Source organism: Arctopsyche grandis, chromosome 4 (genome assembly GCF_051622035.1).
Source record: "Arctopsyche grandis isolate Sample6627 chromosome 4, ASM5162203v2, whole genome shotgun sequence".
NCBI lineage: Eukaryota > Metazoa > Arthropoda > Insecta > Trichoptera > Hydropsychidae > Arctopsyche > Arctopsyche grandis.
Genome location: NC_135358.1, coordinates 18291285 through 18301496, shown reverse-complemented (window position 1 = coordinate 18301496; position 10212 = coordinate 18291285).

Genomic DNA, 10212 nt, shown 5'->3' with positions numbered 1-10212 from the left:
AAAAATATCCATTATTAAACAAAGTAGAGAAAGAGTATGAATAGTGAATTATACGCATGTGTGTAAATAAATATTAATAAATAAATTATTAAATATATATATTATATGTACGTACGTGAATACAAATATTTGCGTATCAAAATATATTGTGTGTGTTTGTTCGATAATGAGCATTACGGAATTGGATGTGATTTAAGTGTAGGTTCATATGTACGTTATTATTTCTATTTATTTTCACCGATGTAAATTCTGAATTTTTGAGCTGAAAAGTAATGTTGAAAGAATATTCAGTTTTTTTTTGCAACTGGCTAAAAATAAGTGTGCGTTACGGGATGAATTTTTCGTGAAATATAATATGTATTATACGAAAGGCGGGCGATATTTTGATGCCGCGAATTCGTCCTTTATTTCAGACACAAGAGAGGGGATATGAGGAGAAGATGGGTGGATGAATATTCTCCTCTGCCTCAATTTTTGGCATTTAAAGCTCAGTGTTCACGCCTGGAGTGTTGCGACAAAAAAGTCTTGCATTAATTCGATTGCATTCCAACCACCCTAAAAGTGCTGGGTTAAGCGTTTATGTAGTGATCATTTCAAAATTTTGTCTTTAAATCTTTAATTTTGTTTTTCATAGTCGAACTGTTCGTAGTTCGTAGATTTTCATATTTATGTAGAAAAGTGTGAATTTTCAAAGAAGAAAATGTGACATTTTAATTATGAAGTATGAATTTTTGAAATTGATATTATAAATTTTTGTAAATTAGTAGAGTGCCATAATTTTTCGGTATGATACGAATTTCAGCTATGAACACACGTTATGTTTCGTTATGGTAAACAAGAATATTTCAACCATGTGCGAATATTGCTTGCGGCTCACATTTCCCATTGGAAATTGAATTACGTTGATTTACGTCGCTTATAGATTTTCGGCACATTTTCGCTTCGGCTCGTGCAATGTTTCAGCTGAAAAATATCTGAATAATTTTCATCTCTTTCCTCTTGTTGCGCGAAAGAACACTAAGTTATTAAAACATTTTTTCCCCCGACTGAAAATATTTTCTCAACTTAATTTTTCACGGTCTGCACTTTGTGAAATTTAATTTAATTTTGAAATTTATATTACAATATGCTAGTAGTGATTTGTCGATTGACATTTAACTGGTGGTTTTGAAGTTAATTTTAATAGAAGCTTTTCATTATTTCGGATGGAAGGTAATTGATTCCTCTCGTACACCCACCTGGAACAATTTTGAAATAGGTACATAGCCATTATCACCATCATCATGATCTACAGTCATTCGCCAACCACTGCTGGATGAAGACCTTTCCAACACGCTTACACTCGTTTCTGGTTTGCGCAACCCGCATCCATCTCATTCCACATATTTCCTAATTTCGTCTACCCATCTTCTGCAATCGTTTGCCGTTCCACGATTAAATAAAGCCCGACTGCAGAAGCAGTCTATGATATTTATAAATATTTAGTTACATCCTTTCTTTGTTTAGTAATTATAAATATTAAAATAAGTCGTAGTATCATATTTATTGTCTATTAGTGATCGCATTTGACTCTAGGGACGACAGAGTGTAATAAACCATATAAATCTGAGATTTATTCGGGGGGGGGAGGGGGGGACAGCGGGGGGTTAGATCTTTGAGGTTGTTTGAAAAGTTTTAATGCTAATTGTGAATAATAGAAGGGTGGATAAGACGTGGAAGGAGGAGGTTTATAATAGTCGTCGTGGGAGGCTTTAGAAGGACATTAATGCGATGGGGTCCCTAGGGACGTCTCGGTCGCCGACGGGTTCAATTGACCGAGACTATGAGCACTTTCAGACGAAAAAGATTATCATCCGAATTCTTATAATTTTTAATAAGCATGAAAAATATTTGGTTCTGTTTAATTTGATGTGTTATGATTGAAAATTTTTTACAGTAACCGATTTATTTGAAATAATTGGTATTTCTTAGGAATAAAACATGTTTTTTTATTGTAACATGAAAAAAATTGCTAATATTTCAGTTGACTCTTTGCTTGTTAATCAAAATAAATCGTGGCAAATATTAACCTTTTTACGAGCGCAAAAGTTTATAGGCGTCCGACAATGAGTACTTTGTAATGAAAAATTCACGTATAAAATTTATGTAAATATTTTTTCTCTCTCGGATAATAAACCTTTTTCGGCGCATTACTTTTGTCCAAGATAATTGTTTTGTTGTCTAAAGCTTTTTGTATTAAACACTATTATGTAGGCGGGTTTTATTTACGTTATTATTTTTATTATATCTATAAAATGCGGTCTCAACATATCCAATTTTCAATCGTTCATACTGGAAAGTTTGACAACGAATTATCTCACCACATAAAAAATTATACACGCCTCTAATACAGTATTACTTGTCTTTTGATAAAATATTTTCAGATGTTCAAAACAGATTGAAAGCTTTTTTTTTCCATTTGAATTAAATAATATAACATCAAATTACAATACGGTAATATTTAATTCTGTTGAGTGTTTTGAAATATATTTATTACATAATTTACAAAATATGTTCAATATATTAAGCGTTGAAGGCGATGCTACCATTAGATATGTCGATATCTCAAATGTATATAAATACATGTATATATGTACGTATGTATGTACCTATATATACGTATCTATATACATACATAGTCACCTATACATTCTTAAGCATACACAAAAGACTTAATGCAGGAATTTAGGCACTCCAGAAATTGCCTACGAAGATCGTTCTGGGAGCTTGCTCCATTGTTCGCGCGGTTATCCTTCAGGATCAACGCTGTTTTGTATGCATTGCGGGCGGGTTTCGTTCCCGAATCGATGTATATATGTATATGTACATGTATTATATCTATAATACATACGCCAGGCAAAATATGACGGATAACGAAAGTCAGACAATTTCACGCTCACCGAAGCACGCGGCCTACGCTCCCGTGGGAACGGATCCCACTAATGATGTGGTTGCATCCCCCCCTGACTAAACGCAAGCGCAAATGCCGGATTTGCTTGTTCTTTTCGACCGAGTACTTTTCTATGTACAATATGGGACTTGCTCTTGTTCGAATGTACCGACGCATCGCCTGGTGCCACCTCGACGAGGAGTGGATCTGTTGAACGGGGTGGGAGCAAAAGGTCGTCGAAATGTCGCGACTGGACGATGTATGGATGTACTTACTAGCCAAATTTCCCGGCGTTACGCGTACCTACAAATGAAAGTTGGGGTAAAAAAATAAAAAATGGAACTTTGTACCACGTGCACTTCCGAAAACCGTCTAAAATCTCACGAAGAATACAATTAGATAGGATGTATACCATATTTGACGGTTCTAAATTGAAAAATGTAGAACCGTCAAATATGTCAAATGTACATATGTATGAAGCGTCAAACGTATAGTGGGGAAACCAATAAACATACTGTCATCTTTTTCCCATTTAAGGATATCTCGAAGTATATACCGAATTATAGATGCCTTTGGTGTCTGTGCATGTACATACACATAGCCAGTACTTATAGTACATATATACATATAGCTCGCAGTTTGGCTTAATGGTAGCGTGTATGTTTAGCACCATGTGATCAGTGGGTTCGATCCGTCAAACTGCTGGTTAGATTTGGGGATATTTGTGACTCCAAATCGATCGTTTCTCATCAGAGTTTGCCAATTTTATCTGATCATTGTTGAAACGTTTCCTCAAATTGGCAAAACAAAAAATCCTTTTCTGTTGTCATAAATCTTCTGTATTTATTGTGTGTATAATTTGTAAAAATTATGTACAAAATCTAAAATCCATGGATGTGTCAATAGATTAATTATCTATTAATTAATTAAAATTAATTGTTATTTCGTGTTCTTCAGCTTCTGGAAATACAGTGATTTATATAATAATAATAATTGCTGCATTGTTTGTAATTAATTGTCCAGGAAGGCGCATTGGGGTCTTCCTGTTAAGCCTTCCTGGGTTTTTTTATAAATAATTGTGGGTATTTGGTTTTGTAAATTAAACATACATTTTGCTTATGTCACGCCATGTAAAAATATGTACGTACATACTTTTCACATTATCCTTCCGATTCCGATTTCGACTTCGATGTTTTATAATTTTATAATTATTTTTTATTGCATAATTTAATTGGCATAACCGATTCCCGATTTCTGTTTTAGTTCCGATTCCGATTAATAATTACTATTCATATTGTAACTTTATTTTAAATCTTGAATCAATCTGAAAGCACCCGTTTAAATTTCAACGGGCTTAAATCTAGTATAATATATTGTCGTTGTGCTTAGAAGGTGAGATTAAGTTGTGATAAAGTCTATATAGATATATACGTATAATAAATATAATGATATGTTATTTTAAAGCGAGTATATATGTAGATAGACAGGTGGGCAGCTAGACGGACGCGAGCGGATCGACAAACAGTCTCTGGTGTCAGTCAGTGTCGTGATTATGCGTTTCACTTACAATTTGTGCATTATGCCATAACTAATTTGACACGGCAATTAAGCAAATTCCCCAATCAACATTTAACTGAGCGAATAATTCAATTATAACTGTAATAGGACTGGGTTTGCATAATGGTATCGAATAAAATAAAAATCGACTCACAAATTTAATAGCTTTACCCATTTGGAGAGACAGATATAATCGTAAGTAGGTATGTATGTATGTAGATTCAAAATATGTTTTACTTTAATTTATTATATCAAATACCTATTATAGGAAAAACTTAATTATGATTTATTATTATTTGGCGATTATATATGTATGTATAATAAGCTCGTGACTAGCAGCCTGTGTTCTACATTGAATTATATTATAACTTAGATCTTAGACGATCGAGATAAGATAAATAGAAATAAATAGAATATTTGTAATTGTAATTGTAAAAGTAGCCGGGCCCCGGGGATTTGTGCCATCTCCTCGGCCCTTCATACATACCTATATATATATATATATATACATATGTACATATAGCTTATATGACTATTATCGTACATACATATATGGCTTATTTCTGGCCCTACAACCCTGTAATTCAGCGTTCGTCAGATGTCTTCTGACTGATCACGAAGAAAATTTTAGATTTCATTCCCTTTTCACTTCTCCTGCCAGGTCAGAAGAACTTTTTTTGATATTTTTAAAGGCTTGATCGCTTAAATGAGATCTTAGGATCTTGTTCTTTTTTTTGTAATTTCACTGTAAAGTTATAAAAGTCGATTAAATCGCATATCGCATATTTAATGGCTTGAAAAATTTTTTTTATTCAAAATAATCACTCGATTCCCGTATTTTTGGCATTTATAATGAAATAAGACCCGTAATTAAATAAACACAAAAAAAAAACAAGAACGGTAACCGTTTGTATCGAAATAAGATTTGTGTCAAAATCAAAATTTCGTATATTTTTTAAATAATAAGCAACCCTAGGAAGAATTTTTTTTTCCTTAATAGTGATCGTAAGTGAAAGTAAGAAGAGGTTAGTAAAAATTAGGGTTGAGCAATAGAAAAATTCCAAGTAATATGCGATGCAGGTGGTGGTTGTTTTAAATACTGGAGTATTTTCATTCAAATATTTTTTAAGTGGCCTTATATTTGTCCACTACAATATGTATTTGAATCGATATTGTGTTATTTAATAATTTAATAATAATACATAGATATTTATATCTTCTATTCCCTACCAGTTCTTCAATTGCAATGTACCTATGTAAGCTTACATACACTTATAGTCGCAAGTAAAAACAAATAGAAAAATGGTTGTAAATGTAAATTTCCACAATACACTGGGTCTCATAAATTCGCATCGTTCACTATTGTTGTTTTTATAGTGAGAAAATCCGCAAACATTTCCCTCAATTGTAAGCGAGAGCTTATATGAAGTTTTTCCTCTCTCTTTATTGTTGGCATCGCAAACCATTCTTGTTTTTTACGCTCCCATCTTTTCTTTTTTATTGCGCTAACGTCTTTTGTCATTTTTATACGCGCTTTTTGAAATTCCTGAGATCGCCAATCTTTTTCCATTTTGAAACGCGCTATAAACAAGAGTTCACGTCCTCGCATGTCAATTATTCGCGACGAGGTGTTCAAAATCATAGGTTACCTTTTAATAAGGTTGGAAATTATTGTAAACATGTCACGTCAATTTGGACGAGATTTGACGTGAGAGCTGCTCGCACGTCAAAACTTGGGGTGAAAGCTTTTCTTGGGAGCCCAGCTTTTGTCCGAAGTTCGCGATTTATGCGAATACCTAATTCGAGCCATTAAATCCGGTAATCAAAGTCCGTTTTTTTTGGGGGGGGAATTTAAAAAAGAATATTAATGCATTTTTAACGAGCTAGGATTTAAATGCGAATTGATGAAGATTGAAATCTTCCATTATTCGCCGTATACATTATTGTCGTTATTACTGTCAATAACAATTGAACAAAGAACGGTCTTATGAATCCAAACAATATAAATCGACTTTCCTATCAAACATGTGAATCAAGACAAATCGTTTATCATAATGCCCACTCAAATTCATTATGATGAAAAAATATTTATTATATGTATTATACATACATATGTAGGTATGTATACATATGTGATCGACCGGTAGTTATAATTTATGTTGTCGTGTTATGTTGAAGTTTACCTTTTCGGTATCGAGTTGATGTTAATTATATTAAATTTAAAAAAAATCATATTTACAGATATAGCCAGCAGCATGGCTTGGTGGTTGCGTTGATACTAAGCACCGATAGGTCGATCTCGTGAGCTGACCGCGATTGAAAAGACTGTCAGACTTGAATATTTGTGACTCCAAATCGATCGTTTCCTATCAGATTTTGGCAATTTATCTGATTTTATTGTTCAAGCGGTTCCTTCATCAAATTGGCAAAAACTATCTTACCCACTATGTCACCACTATTTAAATATGATTTCTTTAACATAGATGTCTCGCTAATTTACTTATATATAATATTTGTATATATATATATATATATATATATATATATATATATATATATACATATATATACATATATATATATATAAAATGCATATGTACAAATTAAGCCATAGATGTCGCCTTGTGGCAAAATCTGTAATGACAGCATGGTAAATATATTTTTTTTAAAAATATAAACTAATTCGTTGTATGTAAATCAAACTCGATTAATTTTGAGTGAACTGTATTTCATATTGTTGTATAGGCATATAAATCAATATCGACGTGAGCGTAGTGGAGTTTGTGCAAATTATTGATTTATTTTCGATATTATTTTTCACATTAAAGAGGCATTTGTGCCGATGCGATGGGGGAAGGGATGGGGCGAAAAGTAAGATATTTTCACTACAAGAAAAATTTGGATGAAATATTCATCGCCTTTTACATGTTTTATGTGCAATATATTTGAAAGCCGGTGTCATTCGGATGTCAAACAATGGCGCATAAATTATTAACGAATGTTTTTGAACAATAACAGCTTGACTGCCAATCAAACGTACGACATGAAACGTACGTCTATACATACATATATGGGCGATTGTAATCGTATTTGGTATATACATAAATACATATAATGTACATATGTATGTACATTTAATATTCAATAACGTATAGTATGGTAATTTTGGTGCGATGTTTTTAATCAACTTTGTATTGAGGATATGCTTACCTATTATTACCATATTAATTTCTAATAAATTTTCATAAAAATATATCGGACACATATGTATGTATGTACATACATATATCGATTTTTGACGCATTTTGTCAACTCGAATTTTAGCTCTCTAATGGCGAAAAATATTTGTCGCTTCGGTGCCATCTTCCTTATCCCCCCAATCCTCGGTTCATTATTATTTTAATGACATATCGTGTTATGCTGAAACATGAATTTATATTGGAGTTGCTTTTATTATTGACAGTAAAACCGACAATATTGTGCATACGGGAGTATAAAATATGTACATACATATACATACACACACATATATATTTATATATATATATATATATATATATATATATATATATATATATATATATATACATATATATATATATATATATATATATATATATATATATATATATATATATATATATTTATATTTATATATATATCAGTGGCGTGCGGTGACTTTTCAAACAAGGGATGCTGTCTCTTGTTTGAAAAAAAAAACCGACCAATTTATTTTTTAAAATTTTATTTTATTCTTCGTTCCTTTTTACAAAATTCATCGATAACCGCATCATAGAATTTTTTATTGTTTTTTAAATTTGACATTATTTTCTTTTCGATTGCAATTTTAGTAAGACCAGAGAGTCTTTCTTCACTTTGACTACTTCTGGTGAACGTTTTAATTCTTTTCATAGTCGAAAATGATCGTTCAGCCGATGCGCTCGTGGAAGGTATCGTACAAATTAATTGTATTAAACTAAATACTTGTTCCAAAACTTCTATTAGATCATCTTTCACAATTAATTCCTTTACGTCATTTATAGATTTCAAATGAAAATCTTGCGTTGAGTACATGTAAATTAATTCGCTTTTTAATTTCATCAAATCAAATTATTTTCCATAAGTTAGGTGGAGTGATTTAAATAGGATATCTGGAAAATTATTTTCATATTCTTTAAATTTTTTGACGTTAAAAAAAATTAAAAGAAATTTTAAATTTTCGATATCTCGAAATCGATTGGTTGTATTTACTGAAAGAGTTTCTAAAATTTCAGAATAGTGAAGTTTATACGTTGTTTTCACATCTTCTTCACATTCAGCATATTTTCTTTTTCTATTAAAATTTTTAGTTATTACTTTGTTCCACAATGAATCAAAATCGTCTTTTTTGTTATCTAAATATTTTACAAATTTTTTAATTTCACTTACGCAATACGATATGTCAAAGGTTTTTTTTTGTAAAATTTCAAATAAAAAATCTGCCGAATTAAATATTGCAGAAAATAAATGCAAATTGAAATTGAATTCAAACTCTTTTAAATAACGATGAAGGACTTCAGCATTTATGACAGCATCAGTATCCCATTCGTCTTCATCATTAATTATTTGATTAAATATTTCCATTAATTCTGTTTGATATTCTAATACCATATTTAAAATTTTGCTATTGTAGTTCCATCGTGTAGGGGCAGCAGTGGGAAATCGTTTTTTTATTTGACAATCGAGAAGGGAAATTCTTCTTGAAGACTTACAAAAAAAAGTTGAAAATGACAACATACGGCTGAAAAAACGTTTGCATCCGGATATATGGTTAACAGATTGCGACAAAACTAAATTCAATCTCTGAGCGTAACAATGGACAAATAAAGAATTAGGACAAATATCTCGAATTTTTCGTTGCACTCCATTATGCTCCCCGGACATTACAGCCGCTCCATCATACGTTTGTGCAATTAATTTGTCCAAACAACCAAATTCTTCCAAGGTCTCACGTATGTGCTGAAAAAGAGAATTAGCTGTTCTATTGGGACTAACATCGACAAATCCAACTAATCTCTCCTGAATTTCATTGTTTTCATCTACATATCTAAAAATAGTAGATAGCTGAGCTTTGCGACTGATATCTGTAGATTCGTCCACAATTATGGAAACAAATTTTGATGCACGTATTTCAGTTTTAATCTCATCTAGCAAGACTTTTGATATTGCGGATACCAAGTCATTTTGTATATGGTTCGATAATCCAGTAAACACCGTAGAGTTATCTAAATGAGTTTTCAATTTTATGTCTGATTCACTCAACAGATACAGCAATTCAATATAATTCCCTCTATTTTACGATTCCTGGTGTTCAAAATGTCCTCGTAAAGGTTGTTCTTGTTTTGCTAAAAAACAGATCGCGCTTATTAATTTCGACAAAATGTATCTATTTGCAGTAACTTCTTTGTTGTGCATTTCAATATTTGCTTTAAATTGAGCACTTAAAAAATTTTCTATACGAGGTCCCTTTCCAAATTTTTTAAATTGAGCAGCAGAACATATGTGAGCTTGAGAACATTCATGTCTCTTGCGCGATTTACTTAAATTGTTTAGGTCAGAAAATCCAAATTTACTCCAGACATTCACTTCTTGAGAAAATAAAATACATGGCCAACAGAATAATTTCGTTAAGTGAGCACATCCACAAATCCATGAAATTTTTTCGTATGTTTCTGTGTTAAAATACC